At 45.3% G+C, this 21,995-nt stretch overlaps 1 pseudogene; it reads left to right on the forward strand.

Moving 5' to 3' along the window:
- Window positions 1-20,868: 20,868 nt before the first annotated feature.
- LOC114584835 (multifunctional methyltransferase subunit TRM112-like protein pseudogene) lies at window positions 20,869-21,483 on the forward strand (annotated as a pseudogene).
- Window positions 21,484-21,995: the final 512 nt, after the last annotated feature.

Below are 21,995 nucleotides of genomic sequence, written 5' to 3' on the forward strand. Positions count from 1 at the left end.
TAGGGGGCGCTGCGAGCGGAAGGAAGCGGGCGAAGAGGCGCTCTAGGCAGGCGCTCGTTCTTCTCCCGGCAGGCCTTGCGACGGTCGGCGGTGGCGGTCCCGGTGGCGGCAGCTTTGTGACCTTCGCCTTCGCCGTTCTCCTTTGTCGCGTCACAGGCTTCGAGGTAGGCCCGGCCTTTTGCTCCGAGCCTTCGGAAGGCTTTGCCCTGTTCTCCCGGCGGCGTCGAGGGCCTTCGTCCCCGCGCCTTGGCGGCCGCCCGGCGGCCTTGCGGAAGGGCGAACGGGGTTGCCTTGGCTACGGGACCGTGAGGGAGTAGAGAGGGAGACCGAGGCTTAAACTCAGGAGCCAAGCCCAAGGGGGCAGCAGAAACTGGCTTGGCGGGTGAGGCCGATCTGAGAATCAATCCCGGAATCGTGGAGATGGGAGGGACACCCGAGGGTCATCCAGTCCAACCCCCGCTGCGGTGCAGGAATCGCAGCTGAAGGATCCCTGACAGATGGCTATTCAACCCACTGTGTAAAAAATCAAAAATCCCCGGTGAACGAGAGTCCACTCCCCACCTTGCACTGCTGAACAGCTCTTGTCATTGTAGATTTGGGAGGGACCCCCAAGGGTCAACTAGCCCAACCCCCTTTCAAAGCAGGAATCTCAAACAGACATGACAGATGACCACCCAACCTCTGCTTAAAAACTTCCAAGGAAGGAGAGGCCACCACCTCCTGAGGGAGTCTGATCCACTGTGAGGCATTCTTCCTAAAGGAGGTGCGCAACATAAGGCTTGCTTCTTTTACAGTGAGTGAGTGAGTGTGTTTTATATATACAGTGGACGCTCGGGTTGCGAACATGATCCATGCGGGATGCACATTCGCAACCCACAGCAGCACGTCTGTGCACGCACGGGTTGCAATTCAGCGCTTCTGTGCACTCACAGTTTCGGAGTGTCCATAACCTGAAAAAACGCAACCTGAAGCGTCTAACCCGAGGTATGACTGTATTCTCAACATTGGGTCCCCAGATGTTCTTGAACTACAGCTCCCATGATCCCTGGTCATGATGGCTTGGAATGATGGGCGTTGTAGTCCCAACATATGAGGCCCCAATATTGAGAAAAGCTGCCTAGCCCTAACGTGGCTTACGCCCGAAGTATCTGAAAACCTCCTCCTCCCCACTCAACTCAGAAGTCCTACGTCAAGGTCGGCTCAGATACCATAAATCAAGTGGTGGATGGGTCCTCCTCCAGAGATGGCCCAGCATTTCACTTTTCCTGCAGAGACAGCAGCAGCAATTTGCAGAGCAGGAAGATGGTAGAAGTTGTTCCCGCTGCCCAGAAGTTAGAAAGTCAAGTCAGGGGGGCTTACTCTCATGATAGTGCATATAGGATTGCATCCATCAACAGTTGCCACCTGTCTCATCTCTTGGTGCTCTGACCTCAGAGAAGGGCGTCCAACAATGATCTTAGTGTGCAGTTTGTCCAGCACTCCTTCAGTTATCTAGGGCTCAAGTTGTGTGAGGGCTTTAAAGGTAAACAAAAGCAATTATGCCTAGAAATGGACTGGCAAAGAGCTTTCAGAATCAGTGAGAGATATTCCCACTAGGCCAATTAACAACACGGCAAATTTATTTTGACATTTCAGGTGTGCATGATATCTGCATATTAGACCATTTTCTTCATGTTGACTTTTCCTGTCTAAAAAGATGACACCTCAGAATATGTCAGATGAGCAAACAGCATTGAAGAGGCATTTGACAGCCATTGGTAGAATTCCTGCATTATCATCTGTGGTCAAAATCATATGACCATGTTCACTGGCATAATCTGGTCTTGAGAATCATTCCACATTTTGATTAAAGCTATCTCACACCTCTAAATGTTGTAGTGACTGAACTCTTAAGCAAAAGTTTTTAAGCCTGCCCTGTGGTGGTTGGGGCTGCCCATTAGTTGGGAGGTTGTACTCCAAAACATCTAGAGGGCACCAGGTTGGGGAATTTTGTCATACACCTCGGAGTTAAAAAGACCATATTGAAGGTAACACATTACCAAAAAAATGCAATTAAACATTGATTGGAGTTGGGCATGTTGCTAAGCATTCTCTTGATTTTAAGTATAGGGGTACTTCGGGTTACAAACTTAATTTGTTCCGGAGGTCAGTTCTTAACCAGAACCTTTTCTTAACCCAAGGTGCACTTTCGCTAATGGCGACTCCCGCTGTCGCTGCGCCACCAGCACACAATTTCCGTTCTCATCCTGGGGCAAAGTTTGCAACCTGGAGCAACTACTTCCGGGTTGTTGCTGTTTAGTCGTGTCCGACTCTTCGTGACCCCATGGACCAGAGCACACCAGGCACTCCTGTCTTCCACTGCCTCCCGCAGCTTGGTCAAACTCATGTTCGTAGCATCGGGAACACTGTCCAACCATCTCGTCCTCTGTCGTCCCCTTCTCCTTGTGCCCTCAGTCTTTCCCAACTTCAGGGTCTTTTCCAGGGAGTCTTCTCTTCTCATGAGGTGGCCAAAGTATTGGAGCTCCAATACTTACAGGTACAGTGGTACCTCGGGTTACAAATGCTTCAGGTTATAAACTCCGCTAACCTGGAAGTATTGCATTGTATATAATACTTCCAGGTTAGTGGAGTTTATAACCTGAAGCGTTTGCAACCCGAGGTACCACTGTACCTGTAATGAGACCTATGCCTGTAACTCAGGGATGGGGAACCTGTGGCCCTCCAGGTATTGTTGGAACCTAACTCCCATTAGTCCCAGCCAGCATAACCAATGGTGAGGAATGGTAGGAGTTGGTAGCAACATATGGACGGCCACAGGTTCCCCACTCCTTTTTTTTCAAAAACAACAACTATATCCTTAATGTTAGACATTTGCTAACTTCAAAATACTAAGACTGCCATTCTGTTCCAACTTACAGATGTTTAAGAGTGCTTTGACAAGATGGTGGGACATGCAAAAGATTTACCATACTCAAGTTCACCAAGAACTATGGGTTGGTGCCCTCTTAACCAGCTTCGTCTTTTACAAAATCTCCTATGGTGGTAAGTTTTGTGTGTTTCTCTTCTAAAGTTGCAGTTATAGGTGTCAGCTAAAATTGGCTTGGGGAGGATATTAGCCCAACAGAACTATAATGATACTGAATCAAAACAAAAAATGGATTATGTTTATGGTTATATGTAAAAAAAATATACAGAAGTAGCTTTCATTCATTTGAATGCAAAATAGCAAGCTACAACTTGTATAAACTATAATATTAATAGCAAAATTCTCAATATTCTGAGAGGGGCCATCCTTAACTAGGGCCTAACTTCAAATAAGAAATTCTATGTGAATTTTTTTATTATTATTATTATTATTATTCTTTTTTGAGTTCTTTTTTTTTTTTTAAAAAAAAAGCTTGATTTAATCAAAACAGCTTCAATGAAAGGTGCACATTCCATTTGGTCTGTGGAACACTATGGTAGGCACAGGATAAATCTTGGATTCGTCTTGTAAAAGATTAACAGATTCCCACACTTCTGTCTTGGATTACTTTCATGATTTATTCAGGTACATGTGCCATTACAAGATAGTATGACTAGTCCCTTATTGTATGGCCCGTATTTACCAAGTTGCACAGCAGTATTTTCTTACTATCTCTTTCCAATAAGTAGTGTAAATGTTGTGCATCTCAATCCTATCCATGTTTACTGTGAAGACTATCCCAAACTCATGGAGATTTATCCCCAGGCCACTGCATAGGACTTCAGCCTTAATAAAAACCTCAGGTGTAGAATTGCCTCACTTAAGAATGATTAGAAACTGGTAAACTGGGAAGTCTTGAATTTTGACCTCTGATGTAGATGTAGTAGTGATGTTTAAAACATGGCTTAAATCTGGCTTTTTCATTGTGCCTAAATTTGACGAGAACTGTTAATTAGAAGTTTTCTAATTAATTTCTTCATTTTCTTAGGTAAAAAAAAGTCACTGGAAAATAGTAAGTACTGACAGCTTTTCTTTTGCAAAATGTTTAATTAGTCAAGACAGAGTTTGAAATAGCTCAAAAAAAATGTAAAATAGTTCCCAATCATTGATGCTGAGGGTGTGTACAAAACTCTGAAAATGCTGCTGCCACTTCTGAAATGTTCTGAATAAAAATCATTTATAACCAACTACTGTATATTGCAGGCATTTGCCCATAATATTTTAAAACCAAACCTACATGCTGTTATATTTCATCATCCAGCCAGCTAGAACCTAATTGGTATTAAAATAAATAAATAGTCACTGTCTGCTGCGCCAGATCAACAAAACTGATGGCCCTTACATACTTCAGGTATATCTGTGCTCTTGAGTGCTGCAGAGGGCATAGCTTGTGCAACAGCTGCCCAACTGCTATGGGCATCAGCAGGATCTCCTTGCTAGAAAGCTACTGAACTGCGGCATCCCATTTCTTCTCTGAGAAGTGTTGCAACTACTTTAGTTAGTGTTTGCTTGTTGTCACTAGGGTGGAGATTGCATCAGCACAGCAAAGGGGCTCTCAGACTAATCTTAAAGACACTTGCTAGAAAGTAAGGCTCCTTGTACGCAGTAGTGCTGCTGTCTACCTAGATTTTAGCGTACTGCATGTTTTGATTTTAAAAATAGATGAACTTAAGTATCCTTTTACCAATATGGTCATTAAAAGCACTGGTTTCTCATAAACATAACTAGCAAAGGGGGAAAGTTGTTGGAGAAAACTCACTAACACATTTTCTAAAGGTGTTGCCAGGTTTCATATGTGTTCACACCAAGTTGATGGGGACGGTAGAATGTGTTCCACTAGCTGATCTGCAATATTTTTCAGTCCTTATAAAGTGGCTAAACATGACAGTGTAGAAGTTGAATGCAAATGGCTTCCTGAAAACTGTTCAATCAATTGAGTTTGTCTGTGTGTATTCTTTCAGAAAAATCTTCTGGCCACCATTAAATGTTCTTCAGTATGAATTTGAACCGCCATCCTGACTGTAGATGAAGCAAGCTGCCACCATGGAAAATTAATTGTGTACAGCATTAGCACAGTGGTAATCTGCCATGGACTGAATAAATGTGCTGCTCAATAAATGTGCTGTCTATTATTAGTGCAACTTGTATTACCTTAATCACGTGCCACTTCAAAATATGATCAAAATCTCTTATTATGTGTCACTTTTATTTATTTCTACTTATTATATTCTGCATTTCAACTCTGCAGTACAACACAATAGCAGAGTAGGGCATTAGTATGTTGACATAACATATAATAATATGCCTGGCATCTATTATATGGGTTTAAACCACAGCCTTCAGTCAGATTCCCAGGGTAGCTTACAGAATTTCAGAATATAAGAAGGCTGACAGCCAACAAAAACGCTAAAAAAAGCAGAATCTGTAAAAACGGCATAAAAAACTGCCAGCCAAGAAAAAACAAATTAAAGGGTCTGAGAAAATAAAAGACGTTTGCTTGGTGCTGAAATGTCATCAGTTTAGGTGCCAGGTAAATCTCACCAGGGGACAGCATTCCACAACTATTACTTTTGCAATACCTCAGAAGGTAGGGGAACCTGGAGAGAGGCCTCTGAACATCTTAGGACATGAGTGGAGAAGCTGTGGCCCTCCTGCTGCTGTGGACTAGAACTCTCATCTCTCACCATTGGCTATGCTGGCTGGATCGGATGGGAGTTGGGAGTCTGACAGGTTCCCTACTACTAGTATACAGAGTGGCAAGTGGTTTTTAAGGTATGCTGGTCCAAAACTTGTGCTATCCCAAATGTGAATTTGCCAATTTTTCAAGTGGTTGCACACTTCTGTTACTTTATACTCTTAATCAGAGGTCGGCAACCTAAGGCCCATGGGGCTTCCTGGAACCAGCCCACAGCCGTTCTGTGGATCGGTGTGCGGATTCCATGCTTTCCCCCCCCCCCTGCAGCGCCATTTTTTTTCTGCTGTAGGGACTGACTTCCTGGTCAGAAGAGCGCCAGAAATAGTGTGCACTCCAGGGATCCCTGAGATTTGCAGAGGTACGAATACCTGAAACGCCGCCCCCCCCCCCAAAAAAAAGAATAAAAGTCAGGTGAGAGCAAATCGCCAAAAACAGCCCAATGAGGACTGAGTATGGACTGGTTGTTTGGGAAAACATCAGAATATTGAATTAGAACATGAATGGACTGGAGTGACTTGATTTTAATGCAACTGCGATTGGGCACTACGGTGGTACCTCAGGTTAAGTACTTAATTCGTTCCGGAGGTCCGTACTTAACCTGAAACTGTTCTTAACCTGAAGCAACACTTTAGCTAATGGGGCCTCCCGCTGCCGCCATGCTGCTGGAGCACGATTTCTGTTCTCATCCTGAAGCAAAGTTCTTAACCCGAGATACTATTTCTGAGTTAGCAGAGTCTGTAACCTGAAGCGTAAGTAACCCGAGGTACCACTGTACTGTGTTTATCTCACCTCACAAACCTGCCAAAGAGAGCAGAAAATGTTTGCTGCTACTTCTTGGTGCATATTTACTGTGATTTAAAAACAACCACCACCACCCTGCTAATACAAATTCCAAAGCAAATGTAGTTCATTGTCCCCATAGAGGTTGTGGCTGGAGAGAATGGTTTATGCAGCCTTAGACTGGTTAAGACTGCATACTGCAGGTCAGGGTCTTCAGTTAGTGGTATTAAATCCTTATTGCACATTGGGAATTGGGCCGAAGCTGAGAGTGTACAACAACCCTGCAGTATTAAGCATTGCTTTTATTTCCAAATTGCAGGTTGGGCTGAGATTAGTATACAACAAGCTGGGATAGCCAGTTGTTAGGGCATCGGACTCTTAATCTCAGAGTTGTGGGTTCAAACCTCATTCATTGCAGGGGGTTGGACTACATGACCCTTGTCCCAACTATGATTCTAAGCATGTGGTGTAGTTAACTTGTTTTATCCCTTTTGCAGTGTGGAGGGGCTGTGCTGAAAGAATATCTTACAGCAGCCCTGCAATGTAAGTCCACTTAATATTGCAGGTCAGAGGTGAGGCTGAGGCCAGCTGGGATTCTCAATTTGAAAAAACAACACCATACCTATCAGGTTGCAACAAAGGTCAAATTTATTTTAATTTCTGCCTTAGACCTCCAATGCCCAATCAAGCGCTTGGATGCGTGCAGAAACCTCATGCTCTCTTGACCTGTGTGCATTTTTAAATGCCTGAAAACTAAGCAGGCTCTCTTGCCTTTAGTGCTAATTTATTTTAACTGGCTTATTGCTAGCACGTGCTTGGGTATCTATTACCATGACACATCTATGATAAAAGGCAACTAGAATAATTGGAGATCTATGATTGAATCCGTGGCTTCAGTTGTCCCATGAAACAAAATATTGCTGCCACTATGGAATCTGCTAGGGACGCGGGTGGCGCTGTGGGTAAAACCTCAGCGCCTAGGGCTTGCCGATCGCATGGTCGGCAGTTCGAATCCCCACGGCGGGGTGAGCTCCCGTCTTTCGGTCCCAGCTCCTGCCCACCTAGCAGTTCGAAAGCACCCCTAAAGTGCAAGTAGATAAAGGTAAACGGCGTTTCCGTGTGCTGCGCAGGTGCCGGCCACCAGAGCAGCTTCGTCACGCTGGCCACGTGACCCGGAAATGTCTCCGGACAGCGCTGGCCCCCAGCCTCTAGAGTGAGATGGGCGCACAACCCTAGAGTCGGACACGACTGGCCTGTACGGGCAGGGGTACCTTTACTTTTACCTATGGAATCTGCTAAATTCTATAAATCCTGGTGAATAGATGTTATTGGAACACTTTCCATAAAATGTATGTATTTAGCTGAGGGACCATTTCAGATTAATCCAAAGACTTGTACCCAAGTTGACTGTTCCTCCATTTCATGAGGCAAACTTCTCTTAGTTTCAAAGGTGTTTTGCAATGAAATGTAAGGAAAATAGAGGAAGGATGCTATTTAAAGGAGAGAACCAAAACATCAGTGGTTCCTTGGAACTGATTAAATACTGGCAGAATCCAGGTTTGACTCTGTGCCATGTAAACTAGGATATGACGATGAATTCTGGATTGTTTCCATTCCTGTTCGCTGGAATTTTGCGGTGCTGGTTTAGTCACAAAGCAACAAATACTGAACGTCAGACCCAGGTGTCGCCTCTGTATGATCTCATATCAGCTGGTGCCTGAAGTGAAATTCAGTGAATAAGAGGAAGCCTGCCTGTAACAGCTGTGTTGCTGTAGTCCTGAAAGTTTGGGAATCTGTTCAAACGGAAGCCAGCAAGATTGGAGATTTCCCCTGAGCTTTGATTTGCTGATTACAAAGTTGGCAGATGGGAGAAATTAAATATTAGTAGTTAATCCTCAAGAAACCTCTTCATCGTGTAGCAGAAAGCTCTAGCAATTAACAGGAAGTTTAAAACAAAAACAAAAACAGTGAGGCAGTGAGGCTTTACAAGCAGCTTCTGAGAACTAGAAATTCAGGAATTCTAATTGTGGCAAATTGAGACCTTTCTAACTTCTAGTCATTAAGTGGATTGGCCTTCCCTGTTTGCTTTCCGTCTATCATTTTTGACACAAATGAATTCTACACATAGGTAGTCATTATTTGGCCCCATGTTACATAACTGGGCTTCGTTTATCTCACTGTAGGTTCCAGTTTGCTGCTGCTAAACTTTTTCTAGGTACTCTGCTCAGAGAAAGGGCTGTTTCCTGATTCAGGTAAAAGTAGGATAATTCAGAGAGACAAACCCACATTCAAATAAATTTCTGAAAGAGCCACACAATGATAGCAACATTACTCTAGTGACTTGAGGGATTCACATGTGTTGGGCTATTAAACGTGTTCATACCTTTATTGGATTTACTCCTCAACTTGTGTCTACAAGTGCTACAACTTCTACTACTTGAGTGTGTCCCGTAGTCCTGAATACTTCTGAAATTTTAATTGCAGGGAGGCTGCATCCTTATGTTCCAACAGAGCCAAAAAGAACAGCACTCCCAGCTTAAAAATGCCACTGCAACCTTTGCAACTAATCATTTTAAATATTTTATGTACAGTGGCAGCTTAGAAAATACCATAAAATCAGATGAACATAGCCAATATAACAGCTAAAAAATAAGAACTAAACAATAAAAAAATCACCATGAAAACCCTTTTGGGAATCAAGTCTTGAGGGTCTGCAAAGTTAAGAACACAAGTCATAGGTCTTGCTGGGTCAGACTAAAGATGTGTCTCATTCAGCATCTTGTTTTGAACAGTGGTGGGTCAGATTCCTATGGGAAGCCTGGCAAGCAAAATATGAAGCCAATAGCCCTCTTCCACACTTGTTTCCTAGCAAATTGGTATTCTGATGAATGCTGCCTCTGATTCTGGAGGTAGTACAGTCGCTTGAGAGGAAGCCACCTGCCACCATCAGATCTTGGGCCAGCAACTTCCTTAAATTGTGTGTCAAGCATGCTCTAGTTATCTCACTTGGATTAGTGCGCTCTATGTGGGGCTACCTTTGAAGGTGACCCAGAAACTACAACTAATCCAGAATGCGGCAGCTAGACTGGTGACTGGGAGCGGCCGCCGAGACCACATAACACCGGTCTTGAAAGACCTACATTGGCTCCCAGTACGTTTCCGAGCACAATTCAAAGTGTTGGTGCTGACCTTTAAAGCCCTAAATGGCCTCCGCCCAGTATACCTGAAGGAGCGTCTCCACCCCCATCGTTCTGTCAAAATGCAAGTAAATAGGTATATACCTCCAGCGGGAAGGTAAACGGCATTTCCGTGTGCTGCTCTAGTTCGCCAGAAGTGGCTTAGTCATGCTGACCACATGACCCGGAAGCTGTACGCCGGCTCCCTCGGCCAATAAAGCGAAATGAGCGCCGCAACCCCAGAGTCGGTCACGACTGGATCTAATAGTCAGGGGTCCCTTTACCTTTTATCAGTAGAGAGAGGAGAGGGAGCACAGAAGGGACAGCCAAAATTATTTTCAGGGTGTTGAGGCCCCAACAGCTCCAGCACTGGTTAGGATGACTCCCCCAGTGGAGATGGAGCCTTAGGGTGCAATCTTATACACCAGGGGTGGGGCACCTGTGGCCATGCAGTGTGGCTGAACTACACTTCTTAGCGACCACTGTGGTTAAGTGGTATACAAATAGTTGTCTTTCTTTTTACTATCACCTCATGCTGGCTGAGGCTGACAGGAGTGCTACGACATCTGAAGGACCACAAGTAGTTCTCACACCAGTTATGGACGCTTAACTGGGAGAAAATTTCATACAACTTAATGGTCCTTACTTCTGAGCAGACTTTTCTCTGGACTCTGCATCTTTTATGTTACTTCACTAACGTAAAGGAACACACAGATATTAGGGCTGCCAGATCACCCTGAAAGTTGTTGAGCTCCCAGTACGTTTCTGAGCACAATTCAAAGTGTTGGTGCTGACCTTTAAAGCTCTAAATGGCCTCGGTCCAGTATACCTGAAGGAGCGTCTCCACCTCCATTGTTCAGCCCAGACACTGAGGTCCAGCGCCGAGGGCCTTCTGGCGGTTCCCTCGCTGCAAGAAGCCAAGTTACAGGGAACCAGGCAGAGGGCCTTCTCGGTAGTGGCACCCGCCCTGTGGAACGCCCTCCCACCAGATGTCAAAGAGAAAAATAACTATCTAACTTAATGTTTAATAGGTTCTTGTATTTTAGTGTTTTGTTGGAAGCCACCTAGAGTGGCTGGGGAAACCCAGCCAGATGGGCAGGGTATAAATAAATTATTATTATTATTATTATTATTATTATTATTATTATTATTATTATTTTATTGACTTGCCTAAGATCCAGGACAAAGTGCCGCGTTTTGGAAATCCCCCCCCCCAAGTCAATTCCACCCTTGATATCCCAGACATATGGCAGCCCTAGCATATACGGTATACAGTCCTTGAATGATACATGAGTGGCTCAGTCAAGAGTCACAGTGTGCTGCAACAAAGACCGGGTTTCTAAGAAGGGGAATTAGCAATGAAAGAAAAATGAAACAGAACTTGGAACAGCTGTAGGGAATTGTTTCAACCCCTGAGGCCTGCATTCCCTTGTAGACAACTCTCTGGGGCCACATTCCAATGGTGGGTGGGGACAGAGGGAAAAGTAGTCAGAGTCATGGATGTAGTTCTTACCTATCTAGAGTCGGCTAGACCTTATAGCTCAGACGGTAGAGCATGAGATTTTTAATCTCAGGGCTGTGGGTTTGAGCCGCACATTGGGTGAAAGGTTCCTGCATTGCAAGGGGTTGGACTAGATGACCCTCAGGGTGTGGAAGTGAGAGGAACCGACCCAGACCCTGCGTTTGTCATCTGAGGCCCTTCTCTATGTTCCTCCATCCCAGAGAAGTTCAGAAGGTGGCAACAGGAGAACGGGCCTTTTCTGCAGTGGCTCCCCGATTGCGGAATGCTCTCTCCAGAGAGGCTCGCCTGGCGCCATCGTTACATGTCTTTAGGTGCCAGGCAAAAACATTCCTCTTTACCCAGGCCTATGGCTATTAAATAATCTATGGCCTGGGAAAGTGTGGTGGAGAGGGCTGTTATTATGATGACTATTTTATTATTAGACTGTCATATGCTTGTTACTAGGTTTTTATCACTGATGTTCCGTAATGTGTTTTTAACATTGTACACCACCCTGGGATCTTTTGATAAAGGGCGGTACAGTGGTACCTCAGGTTAAGAACTTAATTCGTTCTGGAGGTCTGTTCTTAACCTGAAACTGTTCTTAACCTGAGGTACCACTTTAGCTAATGGGGCCTCGGGCTGCAGCTGCGCTATTTCTGTTCTCATCCTGAAGCAAAGTTCTTAACCCGAGGCATTACTTCTGGGTTAGTGGAGTCTGTAACCTGAAGCGTCTGTAACCCAAGGTACCACTGCATATAAATTGAAATAATGATGATGATGATGATGATGATGATGATGATGAGCTGGGTAAGAATCTTGGAGGCCACATAGGCCTGCAGGGCCACAGTCAGCCACCTTGCTTGAAGCTCCCCACTTTTAATTTAATATAGTAAGTTTATGCCTGGATAGCTCAGTTGGTTAGAGCATGGTGCTGATAGCGCCAAGGCGGCAGGTTCGATCCCTGTATGGGACAGCTGCAGGAGGCTGGGCTACTAGATGATCCTCAGGGTCCCTTCCAATTCTCTGATTCTCCATTATTACATAGCCACGGCAGAGGAGGGGAGGGGGAGTATAGGAGCCCGGGAAAGCTAGGAGTTCCCATAATAATAAACCGTCCTTTATTGTGACATCCAAGCATAGCCAACAAGTTCATAAAGCTCCCCGCACCCGCTAGGGAGACTTTACCTGCTATTTGGGAGTTGCTGGCTTAAGGTAACATAACAGTCTAGCAACATTTGAGAGTCCCCGCAGGCCCAAAGTTTGCTCTCGTTCCATGAGCATATTGTCTCAGAACAGATGCTCCTTGTTCCCTGAAACAAAATATTCAGCTTGAAAAATGTTGCTGAGTGGAGGATCGGTAGAAAACATGGCTTTGGTATTCTGTTAATCATTCCCTAAGGTCTCCACGAGCAATAAAGTTATTATGCACGTTTGGCTTTGCAAACAGGTTTGACCTTCAGCTGTTTGGCACTTAATGGCACCAGGTAAACCTTCACGCGAAAGAAATACCGGTATATTTAACAAACCTCAGGTTCAAGCCTTGCGTAATTATGGTGCGTGGAAGAAAATTAAATTGTTTATTTGCTTTGTTAGTTCCCTCCCCCTCCCTTCATCAAGCGCTTGAAGTGCTGCTGCTGTGGTTGTGTAAGATGCTGAGCCAATGCACATTTTTGGTTTTCCTGGTGAAGTATACAAGAAAAAAAACTCCTGATCTTTCAGCATTTTGTTAAAATGTTTTTGGACTGTTCTAACTGGGAGCTTTCCAATCTTCTGAGTTCCCCTCTCCGCTAAAGTCAAGTGGATAAGGTAGTCTTAATTTTCTTTCCTAAGCTTCTGGGAGCATTTTGTGTGGCTGTTAAGAACTCCTCATTCCCGCAGGATGTAAAGCCATTATGTAAACAGATTGTGAAAAGGCTGTCTAATGAGCACTGATGAAGCCCCTCTCCTGTTCAGTGTGCTGTTAACCCCCGCATAGCTTTGGGGATAATAACTCTGCCACATGGCAGCTGGTGTGCTGGGTTACGTGGGGTTCCACTTTGTCACTGGTATTAATGGTTGAATTTTTGTTGTTGTTCAGTCGTTTAGTCGTGTCCGACTCTTCGTGACCCCATGGACCAGAGCACGCCAGGCACTCCTGTCTTCCACTGCCTCCCACAGTTTGGTCAAACTCATGCTGGTAGCTTTGAGAACACTATCCATCCATCTCGTCCTCTGTCGTCCCCTTCTCCTTGTGCCCTCCCTCTTTCCCAACATCAGGGTCTTTTCCAGGGAGTCTTCTCTTCTCATGAGGTGGCCAAAGTATTGGAGTCTCAGCTTCAGGATCTGTCCTTCCAGTGAGCACTCAGGGCTGATTTCCTTATGAATGGATAGGTTTGAGCTTCTTGCAGTCCATGGGACTCTCAAGAGTCTCCTCCAGCACCATAATCCAAAAGCATCAATTCTTTGGCGATCAGCCTTCTTTATGGTCCAGCTTTCACTTCCATACATCACTACTGGGAAAAATGGTTGAATAGTGTTGTTTAATATCAGGGGTGGAGAACCTGTGGCTTTCCAAATGAATCCAGCTCTCGCCTGCCCTACCCAGAATGGTCAGTGGTCAGGAGGAATGATAAAACTTGCAGCCCAAAAACATCTAATATTCAGGAAGAGATGACCTGGCCCTTTGTAGCATAGCATTGCAAGTATTCGGATAACACCCATAGCTAGATTTCTGCGACCAAACTGTCAAAAGCTGCTGTTTCACTGCTGGACTAGTAGTGTTTGGAACTGGAAACCACGATCAAGTGGATACAAGATGGTCAGCATAAGCTAAAGTTAGTCACAAAGGAGGCAGTGCCCATCCCTAACCATTGGGGTGTGAGTTAATGATGAGTCAGTAATTGCTTGATCAATCCAGGGCTTCCTCTCAATCAGCATGTCATAAGTTTCATTTTCCAATTGCAACAGGGCATGGCAACTGTAGAGTGTGGCTCTTGTCATTGTTGTTCATCCCCTCGTAATCTTTATGACTATTTTAAGATGTCTCAAAACATAAGGATTTCCTGTCCAGGCCTAGAGCTGGGAGATAAGAGCATCGACAACCTTGTGTTGGTTTTAATCTTTAAAGCTCTTCACAGACTAGGATTAGCATACCTCATACAGTGTCAATATCATTCCTTCTCACTCTCTGAGATTTGATGGACGAGGAGCCCTGCTCCAGGGCTCTACTGGAGAAGCTGCATCAGCAAGACCCAAGAGGAAGTTGCCCCAAAATTCTGCAATCAATTTTTGGAAGAAGTACACCAGCCCACCTTCCTTTTAACCTGCTCCAAAGCATACATTCTGCATGTAAGAAGCCCCAGCACGATCCTTGGTGCCTCCTATTAAAGGATCATGGCCAAGACAGCTAGGAAAGGTCTCTGCTTATGAGAACTGCTGCCACATAGGCAATCCTAGGCTGACAAGCCAATGATCTAACCTCGTAACTTCATATGTTGATATATGTTCACACGTGGAATGGAGTAGCCTCAAGCAGTTTGCAGAGGTTTCATAGGAAGCTGTCTTATAGGAAGTCATTGGTCCCTATTTCTCAGCACTGTGTACAGCAGAGGTGAGGCATTTTTGGCCTTACAGCTGATGCTGAACTATAGCTCCCCGCATCTCCGGACATTGCCATACTTGCTGTGGCTGATGGGAGCTGTAGTTTAGCAATGTCTGGAGAGCCTAAAGTTCCCCAACTGTGGCCTACAGTGACAAGCAGTGGCTTTCCGGGATTTCAAGAAGCCATCTTTCTTAGCCCTACCTGGGATTGAGCCCTGGACTTTTTGCATGCAAAGCAGATCCTCTGATAAAGGTAAAGGTAAAGGTACCCCTTGCCCGTACCAGCCAGTCTTGACAGACTCTGGGGTTGTGCGCCCATCTCACTCAAGAGGCCGGGGGCCAGCGCTGTCCGGAGACACTTCCGGGTCACGTGGCCAGCGCGACAAAGCTGCATCTGGCGAGCCAGCGCAGCACACGGAACGCCGTTTACCTTCCCGCTGGTAAGCGGTCCCTATTTATCTACTTGCACCCGGAGGTGCTTTCGAACTGCTAGGTTGGCAGGCGCTGGGACCGAGCAGCGGGAGCGCACCCTGCCGCGGGGATTCGAACCGCTGACCTTTCGATCGGCAAGCCCTAGGCGCTGAGGCTTTTACCCACAGCGCCACCCGCGTCCCTAGATCCTCTGATACTGGGCCCTATATAGCCCTTTCCCTTGCAAATACCTTCTAGGATTTGTATTTCACAGCTGTACAGAAGTTACGGTTTCAAATAATTATTTCCAGTCCTTTCCCCACCTCCAAGCTCCTTTTGCTGAACTAAATTTCGGCCCTATGCAAGCACTGTCTTCTGCGCAGTAGAACATGGAAATGTGTTTTTTCCTTTAAAACTCCCAACTCCGCTGATTTAAAGAAAAGCAGAATGGTACGCAATCTCTTTAGCAAGCTTCCAATCAGTCCGGCCCAGCTGTATAATCCGGCAGAAGGAGTTTATCTAAATTAAAGTCAAGTGGCGCTCTCTAAATTACATATTCTTTCAGGCTAACCAGTCATATCCTTCTTGAACACAAGCTGGTACTTTAAGCAGTTGTTCATTTAGGGCCCAGAAGACAAAAATAGAAAATGAGGATAAACACATCTATGGAAAGAGGGCCTATGTGCCAATTTTGATTAAATATTTTTCTCTGTTTGTCTGGTTCCGACAATTACAGGAAACTGCCTTCTAGTGCAGAAGTGACACACCTGTGGTCTTCAGATGTTGTGGGACTTCCACCAGTCCAGCCATCATTGTCAATAGTTAGGGAGGATGTAGGAACTGCAGTCCATCAATGTCCAGAAGATCACAGGTTAGCCACCTCTGGTTGAAATGTTTGCTTGAAAAATAGTCCCAGGTGAAGTAAAAAATGGATGCCATGTGGTGAAGGTTTCAAAAGACAGGGAGCAGTAAGGAGGGGGGGGGAAAGGATGCAGCCAGCCAACTTAAGAGACAGATTTGGCTTGATGGAGAAGTGCAACAGAGGAACGAATAGACCAAGAAAGGGAGGAGGGGGATTGAAGAGTAGCCAGGCAAATGGAAGCAATAAAAACAATGACATTTGAAAGGATATAAAATCAAGACCTGCTGTTCTTCTCTGTTCCCTGCTGCACCTTAAAGAATTTTGTGTGGCTCCCAAGCCCTGAATTCCACCTTGCAGAACAAGTTGTGCAGAATGCTTGTTTCTCTACATCCATGCAGTGGAAGATAGTCTTGGTTGGTTGGCTGGCTTTTATTGTCCGTAAGTGCACAGTCCCCTGGATGGAGTCCAATTATTTTATGTGGTGCTTAACTGATTAATTCATCTCTTCTAAAGTGGGATTAGCCTATTTGTATTCCGTGCACCTGCTGAGATTTATATTGAATGAGTACCTTTTTCCCCTAGATTCCTAACTCAGTTAGGCTTGTTTTGGAAAATTCTTTTCAATTGCAACAGTGTTTTTGGCTTGCAGCCTAGGCCTGAAATCTTGCCTCCTTTTAAAATCAGCAAGAGTTTGCCAATTAACCGTAACAGGGGCAAGATTTTGCATTCAGTTTGCAGAGTTTGCTCTCTCCCTTATTCACTTGTTAACTATTTTGAGGGTTGTGATGTGCCTTTTCGCTCCCATTATTTCACATAAAAGGGGAGGAAAAAGGGGAAAAAATGTGTTTATGTAACACCCCGTGATAACTCTTTGGCACACAGATCACCTACTACTGCGCATGTTGAACATTTCCAGGCTAAGGATCTTACAAGTCTGTAAATCTAACATAGGCATTCCCTTTGTTCTACGTTCATGCTTTCAACATCGCATGCCCAGGCCTACGCACACAATTGATGGTATTCATAAGAATTACATCCCATCACCAGTTAATCCAGGATGTTTAAAGTAGGGCAGTAGTTATAAGAAAGAGTTGTGGTTGCTGCATTGGTCTACGGAAATAGATGTTGTAAGGCAGGGGAAAACAGTTGCCCAGTTACACTTCAGTATTTTATATTTGCACGCTTTCTCCCAGGAGAACACAATAGACCTGCAGATGTTGAGTCATTATGAAAATAATAATAATAATAATAATAATAATAATAATAATAATAATATACTATGCTTCATCTGAAGTTCTCAGGGCTGTTTGCAGCATAAAACTACAGAGTAAAACAACAGTATTTAATAAAAACATTAACAAAAACAGAACAAACCCTTAATAACTCCAGCTCCACCTCATATATCTTCCATATATCTCCCTGGGCTCTTATGGTGAAACACAAGCAACAGCTGAAGATCATTCTCTCTCACCAACTAGTAGTCATCATGCTCTGCCTTTACAGGCAGTAATGCTTCTGAAGACCAGTTGTCTGAAACTGCAGAAGGGGAAGATGTTCCTGTGTTTTGGTTCCACTTGCAAGCTTCCCATAGGCACCTGGTTGGCCTCTGGACCAGATGGGCCTTTGGCCTGATCCAGCATGGCTCATCTTACGTTCTTATTTTCTCCCTGCCCTACCAGACAACATGGCTCCTTCATTCTTCCTTCCAGCGGAGACTCATCAAGTAAGACTTAGTAAGGAGGCTTAGTAAGCACAAACCTTGGCCAGTTTCTCCCTCCCCTTTAGGCATGGTGAGTCCTACCAGCACTGGCTGGTGCCCATTGGGGATGGTAGGATGGAAAGCAGAGAGACCATCAGCAGCTGCAGCCAGAGCCAATGACAGGCAAAGCCAACTAATTATAATTTTGTCCTCCCTGCTGAGTTTTACCAGAGGCAACACGTCCACACCATACATTTGAATGGCTCCCTCCAAAGAACCCTGGGAACTGTAGCTTGCTAAGGGTGCTGGGAATTGTGAGAAGTAAAGTACAGTTCTTGTGATTAAATGGGGGAGCCATACACTTTAAATGACCCATGGCAGAGGAAGCGGACAGGAAGTGAAGTCCTTGGACGGGTTGTCCAAGATAAACGAGGCAGGCAAGCGAGAGCAAACTGAGGTTGATGAGGACAATGTTCCATTTGTCCAATGGGCCAGCCTCCACCGGCTCATTCCACACTTCATCAGGAGTCTGACTCTGTTCCCTGCTGCCGTTCTACGTCAGAATGCATGACCTAACGGCAGCGACACAGAAACTATTATGATACCTGTGGGTGGCACCCATCTCTTTGGGCTTACTCAAGATACAGCTTTTGCAACACACTTTTTAAGGGAGATGCCAAGAACCAAAACTTACCTGTTGCTGGCCCATGGATGAGTCGGGGCGGCAGCGGGGGAGAAGGAGGAGGAATACAGATGTATCAACAATCACTATCCCAGGGTGGACAGCATATTGAGGCTGCAAATCCTCCCCCCCCCCCACCACTGAGGCATATCTGGTTTCTTCCCTCATTTGGAATGCAAATGACAGACATACTAATAGGTGAAATGCCAAAAGTCTTCCCATCCTTTTTTCTAAGGCACTGCATGAACACTGATTAAATGTGCATTCGTCTATTGCTACTTGTGGGCTGCAGTCCGATATGCATTCACCTGGAAGTAAACCCCACTCAGGTGAACGGAGCCAATTTCTGTGGACAGGACTGCACTTTTTAAAGGATAATGGTATTTAAAACAATTGAAAACAATGCCTGTTTTAAGACATTGGTGATCTCTTCTACGAAACATGCCATCTCCTTCTGTGCCTTAGTTTAAACTTAATTTCTTTTTTGTTCTCTCGCTAGAAAGCCATGGAATAGAAAACAAAACGCTTCCTTTTATGAGTTTGTGGGGTGCGAGACACCCTAAATTCCTGGGTCCGATAACAGTTAGAATTAATCAAGGTTTGGGGAGTTGAACTGCAAGCAATGATCTCCCAGATCCAGTAGGGACTCAGGTTAGAAACAGCAAAGGCCAGTTTCTTGATGAGGTTCACCTGATGATGGCTGGCCCTTAATCTAATAAAAGATGAGCCATCAGGGCATTCAGTACCAGGGTGACAATTCACAGGGTTAGCAGTGAGACGGAAGAAGGAGAGGGGCAAGGAGCATAGGCGCCGACTCCATGGGGCTTGAGGGGGCCCGAGCCCCCTCAAAAATTCGTTTGGGGGGGCTCCGCCCCCCCAATAATCTCCGGCGCCCCTCCAGCAGAGCGCCATCGCCGCCCCTCCCCCAGCCCAAAATGCACAGGGAGGGGCGGGCTGCATGCCTCCTGCCCTCCCTCCCGAGCAAAAGCTCCACCCAATTTCCTTTGGAGCTGATTAATAGGCGCAGCACGCTCTCCCCTATTCGCTCACGAGGAGGCGGCGCCACTTTATTTGCATATTCATGAGCTTATTTATTATTCATGAGCTTTCCCGGGCCCCCCCAATATTTTTTATAAGTCCGCGTCCCTGGCAAGGAGAACTATGTCGGCAGGCTGTGACAGGCTATAACAAAGAGACAGAGAGCATGGCTGATTTCTCTGTTCTGAGAGCCAATCCTGCTGCACCTATAGGAGAAGTCAGAGACCTTCTTGGAAAGACAATGCTCTGAACTCCCTCCATCTAGGCTCAGGTTGTATTTTTGTATAAATAAACCATACATCATAAAGACACCACAGTTTCTGCTCTTGGGAGTTGCAGATCCAAAATCTGGGAGGAACCAGATAAGGTATGTTTTCTTACAAACCAGTAATGCACTTAATTCCATGGGCACTTTAACTTTTCAATAAATCTAAACTTGTGTTTAGCATCCTATCTTATCCTTTCCCAGGCTTTTATTCTAGGTGTACCGGGACCATAACATTTTGGTCAGCAGCACACATAACATATTGGATGGGTTCCAAATAATGACTTTCAGGTGCACCAGGGTTTTGGGTGTGACTAGCTGCTTTTTTTTTTACATGTTTCATTTGAGTGGTGATACTCAAAAACATATTACATAATATAGTTTCCTGTTTGCAGATTACAAGGTGAGGGGAATTTTCAGCAGAAAAACAAACCATAGGGGAAGCTAGGAAGGTGCATTAAAACAGTCAGTCCATTGGTCCTTCAGCTCAGTTCTGTCCACACCAGGGTCTTCAAAAGTGGTTGATATTGATCTCCTGGGGGTGAATGAAGACTTAGGGATCAAAATGGCTTGGGGGGGGGGGGAAGAACTTGGTGAGGGGTTGCTCCTCACCTTTGTTGTTGTTGTTTAGTCGTTTAGTCGTGTCCGACTCTTTGTGACCCCATGGACCAGAGCACGCCAAACACTCCTGTCTTCCGCTGCCTGCCGCAGTTTGGTCAAACTCATGCTGGTAGCTTCGAGAACACTATCCAACCATCTCGTCCTCTCTTGTCCCCTTATCCTTGTGCCCTCAATCTTTCCCAGCATCAGAGTCTTTTCCAGGGAGTCCTCTTCTCATGAGGTGGCTAAAGTATTGGAGCCTCAGCTTCAGGATCTGTCCTTCCAGTGAGCACTCAGGGCTGATTTCCTTAAGAATGGAGAGGTTTGATCTTCTTGCAGTCTATGGGACTCTCAAGAGTCTCCTCCAGCACCATAATTCGAAAGCATCAATTCTTCGGCGATCAGCCTTTTTTATGGTCCAGCTCTCACTTCCATACATCACTACTGGGAAAACCATAGCTTTAACTATACGGACCTTTGTTGGCAAGGTGATGTCTCTGCTTTTTAAGATGCTGCCTAGGTTTGTCATTGGCTCCTCACCTAAGGTAGTTCAAATATCTCAAGGGCTGACATCTTACCTTCGCTTGCTTTGGTGGCCGCTGTCCTGAAAATATGAAGCTCCTGACGCACAACATGTTCACCTCCCACGTGTGAAGAGTGAGGCCTGGTGGATTCCCCCTTCGTATCCAGGCCACAGAGATGAAGGTGAACAATGTAGATTTCAACCCGGAGCTCACAGCGCGGATGGTACCCAAAGTGAAACAAGCAGCTTTGGTAGAGGCAGCAGAGAGTTTGGGTCACCGATCAGATCTGTCCCGAGCCCATCCCTGACTTTGAGAGCAATGAGGATTTCCTTCGAAAAGTCCATCATGTGCTGATGGAGGTGGAAGTGGTGGAAGGTGTGCTGAAATGCCCAGATACTGGGTGTGAGTTTCCCATAACTAAAGGGATACATAACATGTTGCTGAGCGAAGAGGAGACATGAGCTGGTTTGTGTCAACGGAGCTTTGAGAAGCAAGCCTTGCGGGTGAGGGGGGTGGGTGGGATATGTTCCTGTGGAAAGCCCAGCAGCCTTATTTTTCTGTTGGGGGAAGGAGATGCTCTGAATATAATATTGGGTTGCTTTTTCTGTGCATGTAAATAAATGCAAGTTCTTGGGGAAAAAATATCTCAAGGGCTATCACATGGAAGATGGAGCAAGCTTGTTTTCTGCTCCTCTGGAGGGTAGGACACAAACCAAAGGCTTCAAGTTACAAGAAAGAGGATCCTGACGAAACATCAGGAAGAACTTTCTGACAGTAAGGGTTGTTTGACAGTGGAATGGACTCCCTTGGGAGGTTATGGACTCTCCTCCATTGGAGGTTTTGAAGCAGAGGTTGGGTGGCCATCCGTCATGGATGCTTTAGTTGAGATTCCTGCATTGCAGGGAGTTGGACTAGATGGCTCTTGGGGTGCCTTCCAATTCTGCAATTTTGTGATTCTATGTTGGGAAAAACTTTTCCTCTTAAAACTCCAGCAATGCAAGGAAGTGATTAAAACTGCTGGAAGATACACGCAGCATGAAAATGGGAGCCAGAACAGTACAATGTTTGTTTCCAGCACATTCTTTCCTCCAAAGAATCCCAGGAACTGCAGTTTGTGAATTGTGTTAGGAACTGGAGCTCTGTGGGGGGCAGGGGTGCCAACCTGAATAAAATACGGGGGGGGGGGAGAGAAGGTAAGTTTCACCCCACAAAACC

This window comes from Podarcis muralis, chromosome 1, assembly GCF_964188315.1.
Source record: "Podarcis muralis chromosome 1, rPodMur119.hap1.1, whole genome shotgun sequence".
Lineage (NCBI taxonomy): Eukaryota > Metazoa > Chordata > Lepidosauria > Squamata > Lacertidae > Podarcis > Podarcis muralis.